The 24,891-nt window shown below is 40.8% G+C and overlaps 1 long non-coding RNA gene and 1 other non-coding gene across 2 annotated transcripts in view; both read right to left on the reverse strand.

Annotated features, from left to right (window-relative positions):
* Positions 1-24,891, reverse strand: part of LOC133270767 (uncharacterized) — a 46,838-nt gene that overhangs the window by 11,969 nt on the left and 9,978 nt on the right. Inside the window, exon 2 of the long non-coding RNA XR_009743899.1 lies at positions 8,710-8,894. This is a non-coding gene — a long non-coding RNA (uncharacterized LOC133270767). The remainder of the gene's footprint in view (positions 1-8,709; positions 8,895-24,891) is intronic.
* Positions 21,048-21,124, reverse strand: LOC133270835 (small nucleolar RNA Z175). Its single transcript, XR_009743933.1, has one exon. It is a non-coding gene; the product is annotated as a small nucleolar RNA Z175 (small nucleolar RNA).

The raw sequence follows: 24,891 nt of genomic DNA on the forward strand, positions 1-24,891 counted from the left end.
CTGTCTACGTCCATCTTGCCATTTTATTCCCAAAAATTGAATCTCCTGTGCAGGTCCCTTGACCTTACTCCGTTTTATGGCAAAACCGGCTTTCAGCAGGATTTGGATTATTTTCCTCCCTTTCTCAAAGACTTCTTCCGCTGTATCGCCCCACACAATAATGTCATGAATGTATTGCAGGTGTTCTGGAGCTTGCCCCTGTTCCAGTGCAGTCTGGATCAGTCCCTGGCAGATGGTAGGGCTGTGTTTCCACCCCTGGGGCAGTCGGTTCCAAGTGAACTGGACACCCCTCCAAGTAAAAGCAAACTGTGGCCTGCACTCTGCTGCCAAAGGAACTGAGAAAAATGCATTGGCAATATCAGTTGTGGCATACCACTTGGCTGCCTTTGACTCTAGTTCATACTGAAGTTATAGCATGTCCGGTACGGCAGCACTCAATGGTGGTGTGACTTCATTCAGGCCACGATAGTCTACTGTTAGTCTCCACTCTCCATTAGACTTTTGCACTGGCCATGTGGGGCTATTAAAGGGCAAGCGGGTCCTGCTGATCACCCCCTGACTCTCCAGTCTACGGATCAGCTGATGGATGGGAATCAGAGAGTCTCGGTTAGTGCGATATTGCCACCGGTGCACTGTTGTGGTTGCAATTGGCACTTGCTGTTCTTCAACTTTCAGCAACCCCACAGCAGAGGGATCTTCTGAGAGACCAGGCAAGGTGGGCAGCTGCTCAATTTCCTCAGTCTCCAAAGCAGCAATACCAAAAGCCCACCAGTACCCTTTTGGGTCTTTGAAGTACCCTCCCTTGAGGTGGCCTATGCCGAGGATGCATGGAGCCTCTGGACCAGTCACAATAGGGTGCTTTTGCCATTCCCTCCCAGTCAGGCTGATTTCAGCCTCCAGCACAGTCAACTCTTGGGATCCTCCTGTTACTCCAGAAATACAGATGGGTTCCACCCCTTGACAGCTTGATGGCATCAGGGTACACTGTGCACCGGTATCTACTAGAGCCTTGTACTTCTGTGGGACTGATGTGCCAGGCCATCTGATCCACACAGTCCAGTAAATCCGACTGTCCCCTACCTCCACCTGGCTGGAGGCAGGGCCCCTCTAATGGTCATCACAGCGTTGGACACTTAAGTAGTGGTAAAAGGGATTATTCTTCGTTATCACAGGAGCTGGAGTAAAATCAGCTCTTCCACTCCATCTGGGAAACTGCTCACCAGAGACTGAAGCCGTAGCTCTCATGGGACGATCAGTCTTGGCCCTTGCTCCCCTCTTCAGTTCACTCACCCGTTCCTCCAAAGCTGAAGTAGGTTTTCCATCCCACTTTGTCATGTCTTCTCCGTGATCCCGCAGGTAAAACCATAGGGTACCCCGTGGCATATACCTGCTGTATCTCCTCTCTCGAACAATAGGACGCCTTTTGTTAATAGCTGAGACGCGTGTTGGTACACGTGAGGAGCTGGATAAATCAGATAGATCGTCCCTCAATTGTTTGAGGTCCTGGGACAGTTTTTCCACAGCTGAGATGATGGAAGGGATGAGGTTGTCTTCGAACTCTCGGAGTTTATGAACCATTTCATCCACTGTTAGTGGTACTATGTCATTCCAGGTTACTGTTGCCAATGAATGGGCATATGATGACGGTGCATTCCGTGTAAGTTTTCGCCACATGGGTCGTGTACATTCAACTTCATCTGGATCTATGGGTGTATCCCCGTTATTTGGCTTGATGTGACAGATCATCTCTACAATGGCTGATTCCCTCAGAGACTGGATGCCTTTGTCTATAGTAGTCCACTTGGCCGAACGACTCGTAACATCGCCCTTGTACGGAAACCTTTCTTTCACAGCTGCCAAGAGCAGCCTCCAAAGGCTGAGGGACTTTTTCTCTCTTGCAATTGCTTTGTCAATTCCCCCTTCTCTAGCAAGTGATCCCAGCTGCTTGGCTTCTGTACCTTCTAGTTCGTGACCATCGGCCCCATTGTCCCAGCATTGGAGTAACCAGGTGATGATATGCTCCCCTGGTTGACGGGTAAAATCTTTTCGCATATTCCGCAGCTCGGTTGAGGTCCGAGGTTGAGAAGTTACCTCTTCCTCTTCTTCTTCGTCATGTGATGATGACTCCTGATCAGATTCTGGACCGGGTGGTGAATTCATTGGTTCTTCATCTCGCTTCACCCTTCTTGCCTCCTTTTTGCTTGTTCTCTTGAGTACAGGGGCAACCGATATTGGTATGAATTGGTCCTCTGGTTTGGCTGCAGTGATTATCACTGTGGTTTGAGTAGCAACTGTACTTGTTGCTGGGGGTGGTGCAGCTGCTGTGCTTGGAGCTGGGGTAACCGCGCTGTCTGTTGCAGTCAAAGTTTGAGCAGCTGCTGTACTTGCCGCTGGGGTAGCTGCGCTGTTCACTGCAGCCTAAGTTTGAGTAGCGACTGTTGCTTTGCCCTCAGATCCGCCGACATTCTTTTCCTTTTGAAGGTGCTGGATAGTGTTGAACAAGGCCCTGTAAGCATAGGCCAAACCCCAGCACGTTGCCGTGATTTGTCCATCTCTGGTATGGCCAGAATGACCACACACCTCATTTAAGTGTCTTACTAATTCTTCTGGATTTTGCAGTTGTTCGGTAGTGAAATTCCAAAGTACTGGAGGGGCCCCCTGACCTAGATACTTGCCCATACTATCCCACACACCCTGCCACTCATGACTGTCCAGCCTCTGGGAAAATCTCTTGGTCCTCCTACATCGTTGTTTGACCCCAGACAAGACCCAAACCTGACTCTGCTTAACTCTTGAAATCAGTTGTGGGCAAAACACACTCTGTATGCGTGTTAGCATGGTGATTCCCATCAGGATCAGCAAACAAGTCTCAACAGCATTAAAAGGCCATTCAAAAAATTCAAAACTCTCAAATGTAAATGGTCTGGGGGGACGACTGGGAGGGTAAAAGGATGTCTCCTTCACAGGTTGAGCACCTGAGAAGGAGAAAAAAGATGTGTAATTGCTAAGCACCTCCATCATATACCTCCCAAAGTATAAAGGTGGTGACCACACTGGGAACATAAGCCAGATCAGTTTCATGATCAATGATTCTATTGCATTACAAGTCATTACCATAAAGTACAATGGGACAAAAACCTTAGCCCAAGCCCCACACTTGAAAAACACTAATACAGCAAATACCGGATGGACGTAAGATACGATATACTGAAACTGTGAGATCAAGAGGAACAACCTTGAGAGCCAATAAATCAGCATTGTGACGAGTGACTATCAATTCAGTCAGATCCGTCGTTATCTCAACCCCTCGTGCCCCATGTTGGGTGCCAAAAAGAACTGTCGTGGTTTAAACCCAGTCAGGCAACTTGTTCACTCACTCCCAGTGAGTGGTGCCGAGCTGACAACAATCGAGGGCCGCCCCCTCCCCCACCAGGGCTCTCCCCTTCCCCGCTCCCAGAGGAAGGGGGAGGAGGATCGAAAGGGTACAACTCCTACGGGTTGAGACAAGAACAGTCCAGCAACCAATGTACAACACAAATCACCACCACTACCACCACCGACAACGATGATAAGGGAAAATAACAAGGGAAGAGAATACGATACCACCGGCCAAGAAACAAGTCCCACCCGGAAGCCCGTGTCCTTCCGGGTAACTCCCAGTTACCCCCCACCCTGGCCATGACGTGCTGTGGTATGGAATACCTCCCTGGCTAGCCCGGGTCAGGCGCCCCGTCTCTGCTTCCTCACAGCTTCCCCTCCTCCCTGGCAGAGCATGAGCCTCACAAAGTCCTTGGTCAGGGTAAACATCACTTAACAACAACTGAAAACATCGACTTCACCAACATTGTTCCCAGGCTGGAAGTCAAAACACAGCACTGCACCAGCTACCACAAAGGAAAAACACGACTGCTACTGCTGAACCCAGGACAGTATGTCTAGAAACAATTTAGGAAAGAAATCTGACAGCAGCCAGCTGGCAGATTCAGAATTTATCAAAGAAAAGGAAGAAATTAAAAAAAAACCCAACCCCCTAAATGTAGCCATTCACATTTATTTAAATTCAATTTTTAGTATTGTCAGGGATAAGTAAATGAAACAAGTCACAGTATTCACCCCCATCAACAAGATGGCATAGAAAAGATGCTCAGAAGTTTTTAAAGAAAATGGTCCATATATTAACAGGCCCATACAGCTTGCTCCCGCAGGTCTCTGAATAATAATTAGCAACTAGCATTATTGTTTATAAGCACACATTTTTAGTATGACAGACCAGAATAAGAACTCCAGTATTTAAGGCAGTGGTATTACTGGAAACAGTCCCATTCAGGGTCTGGCTATCTGTACATACAATAAGGCATTTTGATGAATATAGTCCTAAAAAACCAAACCCAAACACAAAACAAGCAAACAAAAACTCCCCACACATCCTCAGAAAGTCCCATATATTCTAACGTCAACAAACATGCATGCATATAGTCTCAACTGAGCACACGTACATACCATGTGTGTGAGGGGAAGGTTGTCATCCAAGAAGTGGTAAATTTTCCACTGACTTCCAGGTGGGGAGCAGCTAATTCAGTATTAACATGTTTATATTTGCTCATGTAAAGCAGCACACACCTTTAATCACCCGAAGTTGATATTTCATCTTTCTGCTCTAGAATAAGGCCATATTCTCACTCAAAAAAATCACTTTAAAACCAAAAAATAACAAGAAAACCCTATGCCCTTCCAGGGAGGAAGCAAAAGGTCTGACGTGCGTCCAAATGTCTAAGTGTATGATGCTACATGCTCATGCATGGGCAGCTAAATCACATTTTGTGACTGAGCAAACACCATGAATGAAATCAACCAATAATTACTCTTTGTTGTGTTTTCCATTTGTCCCAGCTAGATGGCTTCATTCAGTAATCCCCAAATCTCATTTTACTGTACTTGTGTTTTTTCATTCCCTTTTTCTGACGTAAGTTAATTACCTGTCCAGTACAACTGATCTGGCATTGTAGTACTCCTTTTGTTCAGAAAAATACTAGTTTTGCTGACACACACTCATGCTGGAACATCTCTGTGAGACAGAAAGACACCAGATTAGTACTTATTGAAAACAGGGAATGTTCTGAAGAAGCAACATAATGACTTCTTTCTGAAATGCGTTTTCCACAGAATTCTGTTTTTCTCCTTAGGAAAAAACTAAATGTTCATACTGCTACAAAGATTTGTTGTTAACTGCATTTAATTACTAAATGTTGGTATCTTTAATGATTATTTCTGCGTGTGAATAGCTATTTTGTTAATTAAAATGGCCATTTTTCCATAAAGACTGTCAGAGAGTCAGCCTGTCGTGCCAGCCTTAGACCAGACGATTGAGGCCACTGAGTTTTTCACAGGTGGTAAGTCAGGTATTGCTGTAAATGTGATTTTGCCAGTGAGCCTTTTCCACTGGTACCTCATAACTGGATGAGAGGTTGAATACTAGATGCTGGTCAATAGATGGCCCATGGCATTGAACATTACTTTTGTAACCCTGTACCTTACCTGTTTTGCTGTAGGTATCATTGCTTGTCATCTTACTAGGGTATTTAAAAAAACAAACCAACCCACAAGAGCAGGACTTAATTCCTGTTCTATGATCCTTATCCTGAACAGCTATATAGAAAGGTCTTCCCAGTGGGCTAAGTGCATACTTTTCCTCTTTTTTTTAAATGCAAATAATCTGAAATTTTTAATGTTGCCTTAAGTGGAGAAGGAAAAGAGAGTAATTTTCTTCTGATACAGACTATGTGTTAGTTTGGAAGACAAGGGAAAAGTTTTGGTGAACTAGTATTTTAAAATCTCTGTTGCATCTCCAGTTCAAATACGCTTACATAACTTGTTTCTTCTGCCTATTTCTGATACAGCATAAAACTATCATAATCCAACAAGATGTGACTGCCTGGCAAAGTCAAGCAACCAATAAATATTTTAAAATCTGCCTTTTAAGACTGATGTATACTCACAAATGAAATGCTGTATTTTCCCTTCCTCCAGAATCACCTGGTATCTTTTTCCTTGTGTTTGAGATTTTCTTTTCCTACAAGTTAAACTGATTTAAAAAAAAAAAAAAATTGTACAGCAAAAAAGAGCTTTCACTACTTCCCAGCTATCCCATGTACTTTCCCTTCTTTCATGTACTTAATATTCACATTAACTCAATCACAATTCTCAAAGAAGCAAACAGACAGGCTGCAATCAACTTTCATTTTGCTTTTTGGCAATCCCTATTATGATATGGAAAGAAGACACAGATTCAAACCAAACCCTCACACAAGATTACTACCCAAAACTTCCAACCTCAAACTGAGGGTGAGACAAAGTATCACAAAGAACACACCACCTGAAATTAGGGTAAAAATTGCCTGCTCAATTAAAGGTCAAGCATGACTATATAGATAAGTACTTCATCCAAGACACTTCAAGTCAACACAAAACAAAACCCCCTTCCCATCTCAATGCAGCATCTATAGAAAGTCAGGCCATTTACTTAAATACCTGCAGTTGAAACAGCAATAAGAAACATCTTCAAACACCTGCTACAGAACTTGCTTTTATTTGCAAACTTTAATATAGACTATCCATATATAAGTTACAGATTTTGAGATATGTCACACTTACAGGGAAGAGAGTCTACACAGAACTATCTGTTCTTCACTACAAAAACATTAAATGAAGATATTCAGCAGCACATAATGCCAGGGCCCACAGACGAGAAAACCTGACCTGGTCAAAGCACAGAGTGGATACAAGAAAAACAAACAAACAAAAATTAATAACATGGCTAGAGGGAAACAAATTTTTCATTAAAAAGAAGACATGCCATGAAGACGACAGACATACTGAAATGCAGAGAAGCATGCTGGACTATTTCTGTACAGCCACTGGACACACCTTTGCAATATAATTATGACAGCAGATTCACAACTCTTCTGTTTATCACTGCTGTTGTCAACTGTTTTTCATTACAGGCTTAAAATCCTTTAATTTAAGGCAATTACAGCGTCTATTGTACTCTGCATTATATTCATCACCGAAATGAAGGATTAAATTGCAGTAGTCTCCTGCAAAGTGACTGGAGCGACTGGAGTGGTTATTTTCATGCTGTGTCTCAAGAGTTTCTCTGTGTGTAAAGCAAAAATGACTTTGCTTTCTAAATGCCACTGAAGCTGAGCTTGCCAAGCTGTATTCTTGCCACTTAGCAGTTTGTTACCTTTAATAAAGAAGCACAAGACTAAATCCTCCCTCCCTGCAACTGAAAAACAGCATTATAATCTTCTGAATCTGAAGACACCAGCAGCACACTTATGATCAAGAACATAATTTAGCCAGAATAGTGTGTTATGGGAACGCATCCAGCTCAGCTCTCAGAGCCCAGAATTATTAAGTCCTTTTATTTTGTTCTTAATAGGAAGTAAAAAAACCCCACAAAAATCAAACCAAACAAAAACCCGAAAACATATAGAAGAGGCAGTGCAAATTTATTCTTCCAAATAGATTCTAAGCATTTTTCATCAAAATATACAAACCTGAATTAGGACAAAGTATATTCACCATGACATCTGGTGTTTCTGTAACTGCTGCCTTCTTAAGGATCTAAATTTTTTTTACAAGCAACAACTTACTAACCCTCAGAATATTTTTCTCATATAGGAAAGAACTACCCTAATAACTCAGCTCTCTGAAGTCCAAAATTCATTTTTGCTAACACTATCTGTTCTTTTGTGGTAAAAGAATAAAAGAATTTTAATTTCCCAGTCCTTTATTTTAAACATTTTCTAACCCTCTTCTTTATAACCCTAAGGAGAATGAGTAACACAAACCAACTTAAAAAATAAAAAATCTGATCATATTTTTTTTTGTGTTGTTCAAATGCAGTGTATTTTTTGAATGAAAAATAGGCTATTTTGTCATACAGTACTTCAGATAAACCTATAAATTCTACAAATTGTTTTTGCCTTGGTATTTCCTACACAGTCTTCCCTATCTTAACACTAAAATTCAGCCAACTGGAAACCTGTCTCAATGATTTGCTTACATATTCTTCATGATACCCAAGCAACTGATGCAACAGATGGATGCGAAGGATGCAACTGATTTAACTGAAGCGGATTTTTTTTTTTCTATAAATCATAAGCATTGAAACAAAAAACGTGATTTTATAACATACACAGAAACTAAAAAATGGTTGGAAAAGCCTCTTTTTTCAAGCTTTTAAAGTACATAAAGGTTGCTACCAAACACACAAAAGGGCTTGAGGAGGTATGTTTCAAAGCACACCAGTGTCAAGCAGATCTGATGTTTTCCTGCAACAGGCCTGAAACTCCTTGTTCTGGAGCTCTACTGAACACCAGGCTCTGTCTGCACATTCCAATCATTCTAAACCTACAACTTGGATTTAAAAAAAAAAATTTTATTTTTTTGGTACTTACTACCACCTTTCAACTTTGAAAATTCCTCTCTTCCTAGGCAGCTCTATCCCACCCGTTCTCATCCTGCTTCTCTTTCCAGTAGTTGTTGTTCTCAACCTGCTGTGTAGAATCAGACAGCAGGGCACAAAACTCCCCAAAGACACACGGACTTTTAAGGTTCTGCCTGTAGAAGGTTAGGACTCGAATAATTTGTGTACAGACTGAAATTTCATGGACCAAAACTAGAATTTTCTATTTCCTGTCTTACCTCATTCTCTTTGCATGTGTACTGTATCTTGAGAGTATCCGTGGCTCTAATCATCGCTTGCACGGCAGTAAATATATTTTAGTAAACCGGTTTTGTGAAGCCCTTCCTGTCCTCTTCCATGTAACCTGATGCATGAATAATCCTCATTTGTTTAATGAACATACTCTTGCCACTGTCTCCTGTGCCTGGAAGAGGAGGAAAGAGGAGAGAGACAGAAGTATTGCATTTGCAAATCTTGGCAGTTGAGAATATTTGTAAATACGCATAGAAGGATGTACACTCCATCTGAGCATGCACAAGAGTCACCATTAACTGTAGATCATTTTTAAATTTTCCATTCTGTATAATCTACACTGTTTTAGTCAAAATATTTGCATTGGTGGGTTTGGCAGAGTTTACTTGGTAAAGTATCTTAGAATTCATCCTACAGTGTTTAACCTAAGCATCCTGTATGTGGGAGTCAGATTACAAAACAAGCAAGATACGTGAGTACAAAAGAAAGAAATTTGGTTCATGTAAGGATAAAATTCCTTAACACTGAGAAGTTGGTAGAAAGTTTATGAACGATTTACACCTTAACAATAAAGCCTGCACTATTACTGAACTTGGGGAAGAATTTTATCATTAGGACATATTACTCAGTTTTACATTTCCACCAACTGTTACATGAACACTGGTTGAAAAAATGCTAAGCAAAATTACAAAAAATACTTTCACTACTGTCAATACTCTGGGAATTACTGATCCTATTTGAAAAAAAAGCCCAACAACTCACAGATGTATATGATAAAGTTATATATGAACTTACATCATTCATGTAATATTTTGCATGTACATATGCTTAAAGCCCATTTACAGAATGTTAACAATGTAGAGGAGTGACATGAAACCACACTGAAGCAGCTGTTCCTGAAGGACTGTACCCTGTGGAAGAGACCCATGCTGGAGCAGTTTTTGAAGAACTGGGAAGGAAAGGACTGATGTTGAAGAAGGCTGTGAATGACTATCTTGTGAGAGGATCCCAGGCTGGATGACTAGGGGAAGAGTGTGAGAAGGGAGGAGCAGCAGAGACAAAGTGTTAGATCTGACCACAACCCCTTCTCCCCATGGCCCTGTGCTGCACAGGGGCAGGAGGCAGAAATGCTGGGAGTGAAGTTTAGCCTGGGAAGAAGGAAGGGGTGGAGGGAAGGTTATTTAAAGATTTGTTCTTATTTCTCACTGTCCTTCTCTTATTAATTGACAACAAATTAATTTTAATAAGCTGAATCCATTTTGCCTGTGATGATAATGTGTAAGTGATCTCCCTTTCCTTATCTTGACCCATTATTTTTCTCATCATATATTGTTGTTGAGAAGGGGTAGTGATACAGCAATTTGGTGGGTACCTAGAAGCCAGACATTGTCAACCCACCATATATATTCACCTTCAGCTGTACTTTTTCTAGGTTAGAGTCCAACAGTTCTCACGCAGAAGATATTACTTAGCTTGATCATCCCTTTGACCCTATATAAATATTCTCAGCTCTGTTTACCTCTGAGATACACCTGGAGTACCAAAAATTCGAATACTAAGGTGCTGCCAAATCTTAGATTTATGAGGGGGCATAATGGTGTTACCTGTATTGTAAGTAATTAAAAGACAGAGTGCATGTCATATAGTTGTTCTCCACCTGTATTACTCTGCACTGACCTGCAGTTAACTTTACATTCCCTTTCACTGCCAACTCTCAATACACTTCTGCAATTTAGTTTCAGTCATCCTTATAAAACTTGACTAACACTGAACAGAAAAATTTCTCCTGTAATTGCTCAATGCCTTTCCCACCATACTTTTAATTTTCTCTATATTTCCAATTAGTTAGCACCAGTGTGATTCTTTCTTATCCAATGCAGCTTCTACAAGAGAGTCATGGACAGCCTTTTCTTGTTCTTCCCCAAATGAAGGATGATAACGAGCAAAAAACACCTGTTACAATTTCTTCTTAAAATCTTCACTGTAATTTTCCAGAAGTTCAACAATTAGCTCCATTCTGGCTGAGCTGTAGGATTTGCTTCACTTCTCCAATAAGAACCTACTGCTGGAAAGACAGAATCCTCATTAACAAACTTTCAGTAATATTCACTTAGTACCACCAGATGTCAAAAATATATGGGCACAAAGAGGGAAAAATTCCTCTGAACATTACAAATTCAGATACAGCAAAGCAGAAAAATACTGTGAGTGCCCACCTCATCATACTGTATCTCAGTACCACAGCAGACCATAGTTCGAATTTAATGAAAGATAATGCAACTGCAGGGCTCCAGCCCTTAACAGTAATAGCAACGAAACACAAAGTAACCTAGGAAAGTGTAATACATCACGCACTATTTGTGTACCATAGCCGTTTTCCCCAAGATTTATCACTGCCATCAATTCTTACTCTATAACTCTCTTTCCTATTTTGCATTGTCTATTGTGGACTTCCTTTCAAAGCTGTAGCTATCCCCTATTCAAGCATATGTTTTTCAACAGTCCTTCTCTAGGACATTGCTAGCACAGCTCTGCTCTCCAGGTAACAGCACCAATAGCACCCATCAGAAAAAGAGTGAAGCAACTTTTTAATCAAGCAATAAAAGATATTTAATACTTATACCTGTAAAAATAAGATTAATATAGCTGTTCTTTCAATAAATTTGCAGTATTTAATTTTTGCATTCTATTAATTTACTTGAGAGAGATGGAACATAGAGATATGCTGGAATACATTTGAGACATGTGAGACAAAGTACTTTACTTTTAGTAAAATGCTAACACTACATTATAAATTACAGCCCTCAGAAAGGCAATCCCGGGAGGTCAGCTTTCAGAAGTCAACACAAATACTACTCAAATACAATTCAGTTTGAAAACAAAACCCCGTCACTAACTTTTTTCACTGCCAGTGGAACCCTTACAGTTGAGAATAAAACACTCCGATTAAGCCATGTTGGATTGCTGGCCTGAGTTTTTACATAAATCAGAATAAACAGTCCTAGCACATTACATATTAAAGTGTATTTTACTCCTCAGTGGCATTTGTGGTAAGCACTTGCACAGAATACATTTAGTACATTTATCTTCAGGAAATTATCTGTTGAATCATTACTGCCAAAATATAGACTACATATTTTACTGACAAGGTCAAGAGACAGAATATTCTCAAAAGGTGACACATAACTATATTTGTTAAAGTCACAAATTTATCTTCCTTCTAGTCACTTCAAGCATTCATTTTTTCCCCTCTGCTTCCAATGTATGATTGCCACACAGGTGTTATCTACCCAAATCCTTTTTCTCAATTAAAAGAAATATTGGAATTTTTGAGAGGTAATTCAAAGAATAAAAAATTATCTTTGTTTTGGCCACTGTCTCTCTTGTCCTTAACTCCTCCTTTGCCAATGAGATTTATTTGCTAAGTCTAATATCACAAATCTTTATGGAGGAAAAGACAAGTTATTAAACAAACAAAATTCAAAACGTCAAACAAAAGAACCTTGCACTCTCATTCTCCTAAGGACTTTGTGTGTGCACCTTAATTACGTCAGTGAGCAGACTCTGAATACAGCCACAATAAAACTAGGAGGTAATTGCTAAGGACAGAGCAAATCAGTTCTAACCAGTTCTAACTAGCCAGTTCTGCTAAGCCTACTACCGTTAAGGAACATTTGGCAGAGGTGATGAAGCCTACTGTAAAACCTGGATCCACACTTGAGCAGCTCAAATGACTGAAATATGGGTGGCTCTTCACCATTACCAACTCTGTAATGGCAATGACACCTACAGCAAAATATGTAAGGTACAGGGTTACAAAAGTAATGTTCAATGCCATGGGCCATCTACTGACCAGCATCTAGTCTTCAACCTCTCACCCAGTTATGAGGTACCAATGGAAAAGGCTCACTGGCAAAATCACATTTACAGCAATACCTGACTTACCACCTATGAAAAACTCAGTGGCCTCAATCGTCTGGTCTCAGGCTGGCACGACAGGCTGACTCTCTGACAGTCTTTATGGAAAAATGGCCATTTTAATTAACAAAATAGCTATTCACAGGCAGAAATAATTATAAAATTAAGATACCAACATCTAGTAACTAAATTGGGAGATTTGCTGCCTGCATTATAAACTGAGCTAATATTTTGTATTGCAGTTGTTAGGCTTATTCAACCAAAAGAAGGAAGCATCTTTCCATAACTTTAGGATTAACAGTTTGATATTCAGAACTAAATGCTGTTAGTGCGCAAGTGTCATAGCATCACAGAATGGTTTGGGTTGGAAGAGACCCTAAAGATCATCTAGTTTCAACCCCTCCGCCATGGGCAGGGACACCTTCCATTAGACCAGGTTGCTCCAAGCCCCATCTAACCTCCAGATGTGGACATAATGAAAAGGTCTTCTAAGTAAATAAACCTCACTTACAGAAAAATTATAAGGTTGGAGCAACAATTTTTTTTTTTAAACAACAGTGGCACAAAAATTAATGCAGAATGAAATTCTGTTCATTTCAAAGAGGAGATCTGGAGCAGAAGAAAGGAAATTTTTGAGGTTTATTAGAAAGGAAAACCTTTGGGAGTCATTCAGTAATCCTAGAGGACTACTCTGCCCATTTTGTAAACTACTTCCACAGTAGTTTCCAAAGGTACCATATTAAATGCTGAAATCAGCTTCACAATGTAATGCTCCTAGTTACATGAAAGCAAAGCCACAACCATTTCCACTACTACAACGCAGGGACAAGACAGTGTTTTTAATGACCTGGCAAAAGTCAAAGCAGATTTCATTTTGGCAACACATACACAGTTAGTTCATTTTCTAATAGGACTATAACCCAAAAATAAAATGTTTTCACTTCTTTTGTTCATTTACCATTGAGCATTCCTGATATTTGTGCTAGGCAGTATTTTGAAGTATTATCTATTACTTTTTGCTAACCAGCAATACACCCCCCCTCCATAAATGTATAAACAAATCTGGGAGGAGGGAAGAGGGTGAGGGCGAGGAACAGATGCACAGGGACAGGGAAACAACAAAAAAAAAAACCAACCCCCAAAACCCAGCAGCTATTTCAGAAGCTCCATTCATATTCTGTGGGATTCAGAACCATATTCCACATCTGTTACCAGGAACACAGCCCTCATTCATTCTAAAATCCCTCATGTTACAACCACATTCTGGTAACTTTTCCCTTGCTGATGACAGGGAACATGATTAAGAGTAAGAGGTTTGCAGTTTCTGAAGTTAAATTAAGAGAGGGAGAGGCTCCAAACGTATTTAATAATCACCACAGAAGCTCTTTTAAGGAAAAAAAAACACAACAAAACTCCACACAAAACCCACTTTTTTTTTTTTTAAATGATTTATAAATCCATATGTGCTAATGCTACACATATAGCTGAATGTCTGCTTCGGCTCTGGCACCACATTTGACACCTAAATAACTCACTATTTTGATGTTGTTTCTGCTACTAAATATAAAAGTGGAAGGGACTATATGACTGCAAATAAGCTATTCAATTACAGGATTCTTGGAAAAGAAAAATACCAGCTTAAATACATAAATTTTTAGCAAAGAACAATTATATAAAGCGAAAGTTCCATAGCTTATTCTGGTCTTTTGTGCTATAAAAGTGCAGTATAAAGTTACTCTTCATTCCGTTATTTTAAGTCATTCCAAACACCTCCAAAGAAAGCACCAGAGCAAAAAACAGCACTGGAATCAAAACTCACAACCTCCAGTCTGATTCTCCAAGGCTTTGCATGTGGAATATGGCGCTTTGTGAAACAGTTTATACGCTTAACATGCAAAAGCTACCCTTCAGCCCCCGCAAAGTGTCCCTCAATAATCTGCTACTATTGAAACTAATGGAAGTATTTTAAAAATAATTTTATAAAAAAAAGTAGAAAAGGAGATCACAGACAATGCAAGCGCACATGTATCCTATGGAACTGACAGTAGCACCTGGACATGGTTTAAATAGGAAACCAAGGAACTTCTCAGGAGCAACATGCCTCCACAATTCTGTGATTATTCCTCCCCTGTGGGAAACACTCTCTAGGGAGCTCAGCACTGGTCCCAGCACTCCTGGTGTGGCCTCACCAATGCTGATTGCAGGGGAAGGATCACCTTCCTCAGCCTGCTGGCCACACTCCTCCTCATGCAGCCCAAGATGCCATCTGCCTTTGCTGCTGTATTGGCACATTGCTGGTTGTGTTCAGCTTGGTGTTGACCAGGACCCCCAGGGCCTTTCTGCAAAGCTGCCTTCCAGCCAGCCAGCCAACAGCAGCCACTGCCTGCAGCTGTTCCTCCCCAGGTGCAGGACTTTACACCTCCCTTTAATTGCATGAGGTTCCTGTCATCCCATTTCTCCAGCATCCTGAGGGTCTGGATGGCAGCACAACTCTCTGGTTTATCAGCCATTCCTCCCAGTTCGATGTCATCAGCAAAACTGAAGGTACATTCAGCCGCATCAGCCAGATCATTAATGAATATGTTAAACAGGATTGGACCCAGTACTAGTCCCTGGGATACGTTGTCAATTACTGGCCTCCAACTAGACTTTGTGCTGCTGATCACCACACTCCGGGCCTGGCGATTCAGTCAGTTTTCAGTGCACCTCACTGCCTGTTCATCCAGTCCGTATTTCACCAGCTTCCTTCTGAGGATCTTATGGCAGACAGTGTCAAAAACCTTACAGAGTGTAGGCAGACAATATCCACTGCTTGCCCTTCATCTACCAAGCCAGTCATTTCATTGTAGAGGGTTATCACGTTGTTCAAGCATGACTTTACCTTGGTTGATTCTCTTGTCATTCATGTGCAAATGTTTTCCAGGATTAGGTGCTCCCTCACCTTCCCAGGAATTAAGGGTGGTTGACCATCCTATAGGTTTCTTGGTCCTTGTTCTTGAAGATGGGGGTCACATCTTCCAGTTCTCAGGCACTTCTCCCAGTCACCAGGACTGATCAAAGATTATTGAGAGTGGCCTCACAAAGATTAATGAGCATGGCTAGCTCCGTCGGTACCCACCAGGGCCCATGAACTTATGTATGTGCAGTTTGCTTAATTCTACAACCTGATACTCCTCCCCCTAGGATGTCTTCCTTGCTCCACACTCTCTGTCTGGTCTCTGGGCCCATAGATTTCTGAGTACTTTTCTGATGTCTTTACTAGTAAAGACCGAGGCAACGAAAGCATTCAGTACCTCAACCATTTCCATGTCCTCCGTCACCAGGACATGGAAGGAACCCTTTTTCTCATGCACCAATGTTACTCAGTACTAAATCATTTAAGTCAGTTGAATGAATCCTCTGAAAAATACCATCATACAAAAGTTGTGTGCATAACTTACCTTAGTCCTTACAGATTTCTATAGGAATGAAGATTCCTAAACAGCAGAGCTCCTTTCCCTTAAGTAAGCCAGAATCATCTGTCTCTTTCCTTACTGAACTTTCAAACTCCATTAAGATACAAATTCACTGCTATAAAATGGCTATAAAACTTGAGACCTAGCTGTAGGTCTCAAGTAGCTGTAGCTAGGTCTCAAGTTTTAAACTTATGCCACTATTCAGGAATTACACTAGCAGATGGTGGGAAAAACATTACTTTGTTAATCAGAGATTATGAGATGTTATTCCTTTGAAGAAATCACAACAGTCTCACTCATAATTAACTGACACTGAATATTCCCCAAATAATGTACTTTTACTACAGAACAGAGGCCACTCACTTCAAACTCAAGTTGGTTACTTAAGGCCGTCTCACTAGGTGTACAAGCCATACCCAGAATTATAACCTAGATTTTGGTATATTCATTTATAATATAGAATGATGAGGTAAATTTATACTGTATTTGCACCAAAAATACACTACAGCTGAGGCAAAATTTCCCTACAGGTTAATTGCCAGTAACCCTACTTACTTATTGTGAGACAGCTAAGAAAGGCGATAACTGATCTATCCTTCTTGAGTCTTCCTCTGCATTGTAGTGTCCTGTTTCAGATTAACACCTTACTTTAAAATCTTACTGGTTTAGTTTGAGTACTTTTTCCAGATTAATCCATAAAACAGTGAAGACTGCACTTAGTGAACAGTAAAATGTCATTACTACGCAGCAGCAACAAGAGGCTGAAGCCTAGCTCAGTGTTACAAAATGGGATATAATCTATATATATGCACACATTGATTCAAAGCTCTTCCATCAGGAGCCACCAGAGTTGTTTCAGATGGCATTCATTTGCTCCAACAAGTGGTTTCAAGCTGATTGCAGCATACACACAAACTGAAGACAGACTTTCTGTAAAACTTCCTCAATTCTTACTGCCAAGTACTTTTACTGCTACAACTCCTGAGCACCTTGCAGGCGACTGACTTCAGCGAAGGCCAAGGCCACCTTACAACATTAATGTACTGAGTGTGGGATATGCTCATTTACAAATATCACATGCCGGGGGTGGGGTGGAACAAAACAGAAAACAAAACAAACAAAACAAAACAAAAACCAAAACTTAAAAGTTGTATTTGAGAGTCTTGGGTCATTAGAAAAAGATAGCAAATTACCTCCCTATAAATGTACCCACTCTATGATCAAATCTAGAACTGCATTAAAATTCCCAGTGAACGCATTACTGGAAGCCAGTACACACACTAATTTCAAACTGTGATGGATCACAAAACATACTTAGGGATGAGATGCTCTTTCATAACAAACTCCAAGATGTGCATGTCCCTTCACAGCAACCTTGCCCTGTAAAAGGCCACATCCTGCCTTTGACATAGGTGGATCCTATTCACTTCAAAGTGAATTTAGTCTGTCTAGTGATGGACAGGATACGGACTAACATGTTTGTAAATATTTTAATGAAGTGGTAGTCTGAAATCTCATCTTTGACTGAGAAATGCTGTGATAAACAGGGCCAATATGAGAGTTTATTGTTTGCACAGCCCTCATACCAGACTATTACTGCAGATACTGGCAAATAAATGACAGGAAATTTCCACCGCAAACATGGTATAACTGATGTGACTATAGAGTGTCATAAAGAGTTGCAGAATGGGGCAAGTAATTATTAAAAATGTAACACACATTTGCTATGTTGGGTTTTTTTATAATTAACAATTAATGTTGAATATGAAGGTTCATTTATACCATATAAAATGCTGATACTGCAGTTAATTAACTTATCATATCATCACCAAATTCAAAGGTGACAGAATAGCAAAACTCCAAGAAATTCTTCTGGTTCTGAAGCTCATGTGGCAGAAATCTGAAAATAAGTGTGATACAAGAATCCACAGAGATTTTTTTCAGTATTAAGAAAGAAGCTTTGTATTAGCACCACACATCAAATGAAACCAAGCAGCTGAATAAACTACTACCAGCAAGGCTCTATCATACAATGTTGTGATTTAAAAGAGAAAGCATGTTCTCTAAATGTAAAGGAAAAAGAGAAGAAAGTACATAGTGTGCAGACTGACTGACAGGATGCTCTTTGCGAACCCACTTTCCCTCTCCTCTCTTCGCAGTCTCTCAGACCCACTTTCTCTCCATCCTCCCTCTATCCCTCCCCAGTTTCACCCTTCTCTCCTGCGTTCTCTCCTACCCCCTTCTAGTCCCCTCCACAGCCCTCTTCCTTCTTCCTCATTTTAGCTAGCACTTTTTGAAACACAGTCTTCCCTGGCAGTGCTCAAGGCCAGACAGGACAGGACCTTGGGCAACCTGGTCTAGTGGGAGGTCTCCCTGTCCATGCGAGTGGGGTTGGAACTAGATGATCTTAAAGTCCTTTCCAACCCTAACTATTCTATGCTTCTATGAAATGAATAAATAGTGAAGACCCAACAGGTATTTCCATACTATATTCTTCCCACTTTTCATCTTTCTTTCTTTTTTATGAGACTGTGTATCTTCTGGACCCCTAGGTTTCCAGCTACATTCCTGTGAAATCATTCAGGCAAATATGTATTGCAAACTACTACTAATACCAAGAAATCAAACTGTAATGTAAAAAAGACACCAAATAAAGACACAGCAACTAAAATACACATTGAAAAACAAGGTATACCAAGGTATGTGAAGGCCAACTGCTTTACCCTATATGGATCACAACACATATGAACATCTAAGAGGACAGACTTGCTATTCCTTTCTCTTCTGACAGGTGGATCACTCAGTAGATCATTTTCCTCAATCATTTCTAATGTTGCACTTTGGCCAGCACCATCAAGCAACAGGTGATTGCCAGGGAAAAAAAACACTAATAATCAATGCCTTAATATATCTTGAAGCAGTCCCTAAAATTATGTTACAACAGTGTTCTATAGAATAAACATGAAAGGGAACCTTCCTTTCCTAGAATTTTCCAAGCAGTCACCCTGTAGCTCTTTATAGTGTATTGTACTTTTTGTTTTTTGGTTTTTTTTTTCTACCAAAAAACCCACAAATGATCTGGGCTCCAGTACTCTTACTGTTCATGAAGAACTACATATTAAGAGTTCTGGCACACAATCTGAAGACAAGAAACCATCTTTCAAAGCTGAGCACTCACTCTTGCGCTGATTCCTCTTCCTTTGATTCCCTCCACCACAGCTGGGATTCTGGGCACTTCTTGCAAAGGACATTGTAACAACATCTCTCATGTAAGAATGGCATCTGTAAGAATGAAGCTGCCAATGTGCTAAGACACACTGGAATAGGTTCAATGTAAAAATGCTTCTAAAATGCAATAAACCTTCACAATAGGATGCTGGTGTTCAGAACTAAACTGGCCTTAGCTTCATCCTCTCAAATTAATCCTCCTGCACTCACTGAGCCAGGAGAATTCTGCCGTGACAGGCAATCCTCAAACCTTCAAAACTTGCTCTGCCACCCAGCTTCCTTCTGTTTAGCACCAGGGATCTCTCTGATCAAAAGTCTAAAGCATTTCTGCAAAGCAGGTTCAAATATACAGTCTAGAAAAATAAGTGGGCTTTTCTTTTCTCATTTCTGTATGTTTATGCATCTCCCTCTCTCTCCCAGAGACTAAATAAGAAAGTAAACAAAAAAAACCAACCACCCTATACAACTAAAACCAAGTCTCACCGCTTCTGTAAGAGGCAAAAAATACGGTGGGGGTGTGGAAACAGTCTGTTTTGAGCCCCAGAACAGAACTGGAAAAACCTCTCTCACTCTTTTCTGGATGGACCACAGCTGGTTTTAGTCACAGGAAAAACAAAACAAACAGAAAATCCCAAAACACTCTGCCTCAAATGCTGGCAGTGAAACTGTAGTAGAATAATCTCCAATTCAATGCAGAAAACCCAGTCAAACAGTGGAAAAAAAGCAGTAACCTAAGGAGATTATCAACCATGACCAGTAGTTTTTAGGTTTTATATATTCTTGATATTATTTTAAGAAATGCAAAACTATATGAATGAAAGAATCTAAATAATAAGTTACTGAATAGCTTGATGAAAATTCAAATGAAGATAAAGCTGCCATAGTTTATAATTAACAGTTTTACACAGGAAGAGTGAGACAAGCACGCAGAGAATAGGTAAGCCTGAGCAAACTGCATACAGTGGCAGAGCAACGCTCCTCCACTTTGCATTAGTCTTTTTAATTTCTAAATTATTCTTCATAATGAAAATATTACTGAATAATAAGAATCAAGACAAATAATATCAAGGAACTAATTTGAGGTACACATACTGAAGTTTCCGAGGTTTTCCCTCACCTTCTTTTTTTCCTCACAAACTCATGCAAGGACTGTTAATTTATGCTTTAAAGCTACTAGACAAAAATCATTCTGTTTCTTCTGTGATGAAGTATACTAGCTTCCAAATTTACTTTTACTAGTATTCCTGGAAAAGCTAAATCTGCTTGGTTTTTTTTGTCTACAATATTCACAGTAAATTGAATCTTCCCTGAAAAGTCAGCAAAGTCTCTCAACTTTAGCAAACTGAAGTTTACTCCTTTCAATCATTGTAACATTAACACAGACTACAAGAAAACATGTAACAGTCATACAGAGCTGTGTAATTTCCTAATCTTAATCCACCTCCTTCCCAGACACCGTTCTCTTTCTTCCCTTTCTTCAAGGAAGGAGGCTGGCCCAGGCAGCCTCCAATCTCTGTTACCATTGGTGCCGCATGTTCAATTTCCCTTAGCTGGCAATGAAGAAGTAGCTATGCACTAGTAAGCAAATCTCTGTGGGCTACAAGAGCTTCAGAGATAATCCAGGCTTCACATTCCATTACACTAAACTAGACTATGTATCCAGCAGAACAAATGCATGTTTAAGGAAGAACAAAAGGTATAATCTAATCTTTTCTTTGAACCAAATTTCCCAGGATTTCTTAATCCTTACAACAGATAATAATCAGATTTCATCATATAAATGCATTCTCTTCATTGAAATTTTAAGTATTGTATTTATTTTGAAAGCCCTAATGGAAAATCTGCTGCTGCTGCAGGATGTCCTGGATGATGCCAGTAACAGGTTATATTCTTGGTGTCATGTGTGTAAGAGTAAGTACTATACAAGCAGGAAAGAGAATTAAACACAAGAAAAAGCTTGTTTAAAACTGACAAAATTCACCAGACAACAAAAACTCCATGTTATTGTCTGCTACATTATGCTGTTAGTGGAAGAAACGGTTCCAGTGCACACACACTGTGCCAAAACAAGCTAGTTAAATAGGTGCCTCATTCCTGTGAGGTTACTTAGAAAGTGTCTGAATCAGATCTACACCTTACCAAAATTATATAGCATAGCAAGTGAAAGAATAGATGAATTAATTTAGGCTGGTGAAAATCCTCTTTCCTGGGTTTACTGTTTTCAGTAAGGCGATTAAAAAAAAAAAAAAAAAAAAAGGGGAAAAAAAATGTCTCTAAGGAACATGATTCTCCAACCTCTGTCTCTAGGTCCAAAATCTCTCCTATGAGAAAAAAATGTTTTCCCAGGCTCAGAGGACCACATCTCTGAATCTAAGGAACCAGGTCCCAGTACAGTACTGAACCAGATCATATCCATAACGGTATCACTTACTAGATGCAGTCAATTCCCAGCTAGTCTTCATTGAATAATGCCATACGGTCCTTCAATGAGACTCTATGAGCATGTAGGTATCAAAACCATAGCTTCTACAGTGGCTCTGACATTAGCCAAAGCCATCTGCCACTGCAGGTCCTTGACAATAACTCTGATTTCTCTAATAGGCCAGAACCACATGCTACTGCATGCCTGTCCAACCATCTGCATCCACTTACGAACTTGATATTATCCCTCACCATTGCATAGACTGGTTTAGATTTACATCCCAACAGGTACTTCCACAATGGCAAATTAAATCCCTAAATTAAAGTGATCACTGAATTACATAACACTTGCACACACCTAGTTAACATGTATCATCCTTCCTTCAGGCTTAAGCGTCCCTTATACCATTCTCCACAGCTGCTAATATCAAACACATAGTCATTCAATGTGTTTTAGGTTCAAATTTTTAAGTTGAGACTTAGACTTCGAACCTACAACCACTGCCAAACCTCAAAGAAGCCAGGATCTTGTACAGCGAAACTAAGAAACAGATTAAGAGTTTAATGCTAAGGAACTAAGCAGGAGCCAATCAGCTACCGGTACTGAATCCTTAGTAATTGTAACAGCTGAAAGACCTCAAAGACACTTGTATTATTATGTGAACAGCAAAACTAATACTGAGATAGAAGGCATAGTGCAAACTTACAACCTAGCCAAGAAATACAGGTATATTATAAAAGAGAACTGTTTTCCAGGACACTTGGGAAGATTCTCAGAAGACTGTAAGTATACAAAGTAACTATTACAAATTTCTCATAGGACTTCAAAAGATGCCTGTGTCCAGTAACATGCAAATACAGTAACTTGGAATACAGTAATACACACCCATGTGAACTGGCAAAAACTAAACAGGATTTGTGGTCATGAGCTCAATGAAAACCATGATAACCTGAAAACAAAACCACCATTACTGACATATTGACATTTGAACTCAAAAGGGCAAAGCAAGAGAAAACCCACACTTTTCCTCCCACAAAAAAAGTAAAATAACTTGTAGCAAAAATCATCCTTTATACTGTGGCCCCCAGGGAATATAAGCATATATCAAGATGTTTATTATCGCTTTCCTGCAGCTGTTATAATAAACTTGGCACAGCTGGATGAATCTTACCAAATAGACAAAAAGGAGAATAAGTAAGCGTTCCCAAAATGCAAAGTTTTAATCCCCCTAAGTAAACGACTGTAACTCAGATCTAGAGGTTACGGTTTGCAGTGAAGAAAAATATAGCCTCCAGACCCACAGAGGCACTTGGGGTCATATATAACAAGTCCATACCTAACCTTTTCAATGTAATTTATAGATAGCACTTAAGAAACTACTACAAAACCATACTCCAGAGCCAGAAGTTACAGACAAACAGCCAAACAACAATATCAGAGACAAAATATATCTGGTAAAAATTACTTCTGTAGTCATTTCCCAGGGACACAGAAACGGTATCATGGGTGGCCCATCAAAAAAACAGCAGTCACAGGTAGTCAAGAAAAAAAACCTGGATCTGGAGAAGGCTGAGTTCTTAATGACTTCTTTACCTCAGTCTTCACTGGCAAAGGCTCTGACAGCACCACCCAAGTCTTGGAAGGCAGACGCAGGGACTGTGAGAATGAAGACCTGGGGCCCACTGTTGGAGAGGATCTCATTCAAGACCATCTTAAGAACCTGAACGTACACAAGTCCATGGGACCTGATGAAATCCATCCATGGTCCTGAAGGACCTGGCAAATGAAGCTGCTAAGCCATTGGCCATCATATTTGAAAAATCATGGCAGTCAGGTGAAGTTCCCGATGACTGGAAAAAGGGAAATATAACCCCTTTTTAAAAGAAGGGGAAAATGGATGACCCAGGGAATGACAGACCAGTCAGTCTCACCTCTGTGCCTGGCAAAATCGTGGAGCAGGTTCTCCTGGAAGGCATGCTAAGGCACATGAAAATCAACAAGGTGGTTGGTGACAGTCAGCATGGCTTCACTAAGGGGAAATCCTGCCTGACCAAATTGGTGGCCTTCTATGATGGGGCTACGGAACTGATGGACAGGGGTAGAGGAGTTGATGTCATCTACCTGGACTTGTGTAAAGCGTTCGACACTGTCCCACACGACATCCTTGTCTCTAAATTGGAGAGACATCAATTTGATGGATGGACCACTCGGTGGATAAAGAAGTGGCTGGATGGCCGCACACAAAGAGGTGTGGTCAAGGGCTCAATGTCCAGCTGGAGACCAGTAACGAGCGGTGTCTCTGAGGGATCGGTGTTGGGACCGGTCTTGTTCAACATCTTCGTCACTGACATGGACAGTGGGATTGAGTGCGCCCTCAGCAAGTTTGTCAATGACACCAAGCTGTGTGGTTCGGTTGATACGCTGGAGGGAAGGAATGCCATCCAGAGGGACCTTGACACACTTGTGAGGTGGGCTGATGCCAACCTCATGAAGTTTAACCATGACAAGTGCAAGGTCCTACACCTGGGTTGCAGCAATCCCAGGCACAGATACAGGTTGGGCAGAGAAGAGATTCAGAGCAGCCCTGCAGAGAAGGACTTGGGGGTGCTGGTCGATGAGAAACACGAGACAGCTTCAGTGTGCACTCACAGCTCAGACAGCCGACCGTATCCTGGGCTGCAGCAAACGGAGCGTGGCCAGCAGGTCGAAGGAGGTGATCCTGCCCCTCTACTCTGTTCTTGTGAGACCTCACTTGGAGTATTGTGTGCAGTTCTGGTGTCCTCAACATCAAAAGGACATGGAACTGTTGGAACAAGTCCAGAGGAGGGCCACGAGGATGATCACGGGACTGGAGCACCTCCCGTATGAAGACAGGCTAAAAAGGTTTGGGCTGTTCAGCCTGGAGAAGAGAAGGCTGCGTGGAGACCTCATAGCAGCCTTCCAGTATCTGAAGGGGGCCTGTAAGGATGCTGGGGAGGCACTCTTCATTAGGGACTGTAGTGACAGGACAAGGGGTAATGGGTTAAAACTTAAACAGGGGAAGTTTAGACTGGATATAAGGAGGAAGTTCTTTCCTGTGAGGGTGGTGAGGCACTGGAATGATTTGCCCAGGGAAGTTGTGAATGCTCCATCCCTGGCAGTGTTCA

This window comes from Pezoporus flaviventris, unplaced genomic scaffold, assembly GCF_033815535.1.
Source record: "Pezoporus flaviventris isolate CSIRO_AGI_PZ_B2104156 unplaced genomic scaffold, CSIRO_AGI_Pfla_v1 ptg000022l, whole genome shotgun sequence".
Taxonomy (NCBI): Eukaryota; Metazoa; Chordata; class Aves; order Psittaciformes; family Psittacidae; genus Pezoporus; species Pezoporus flaviventris.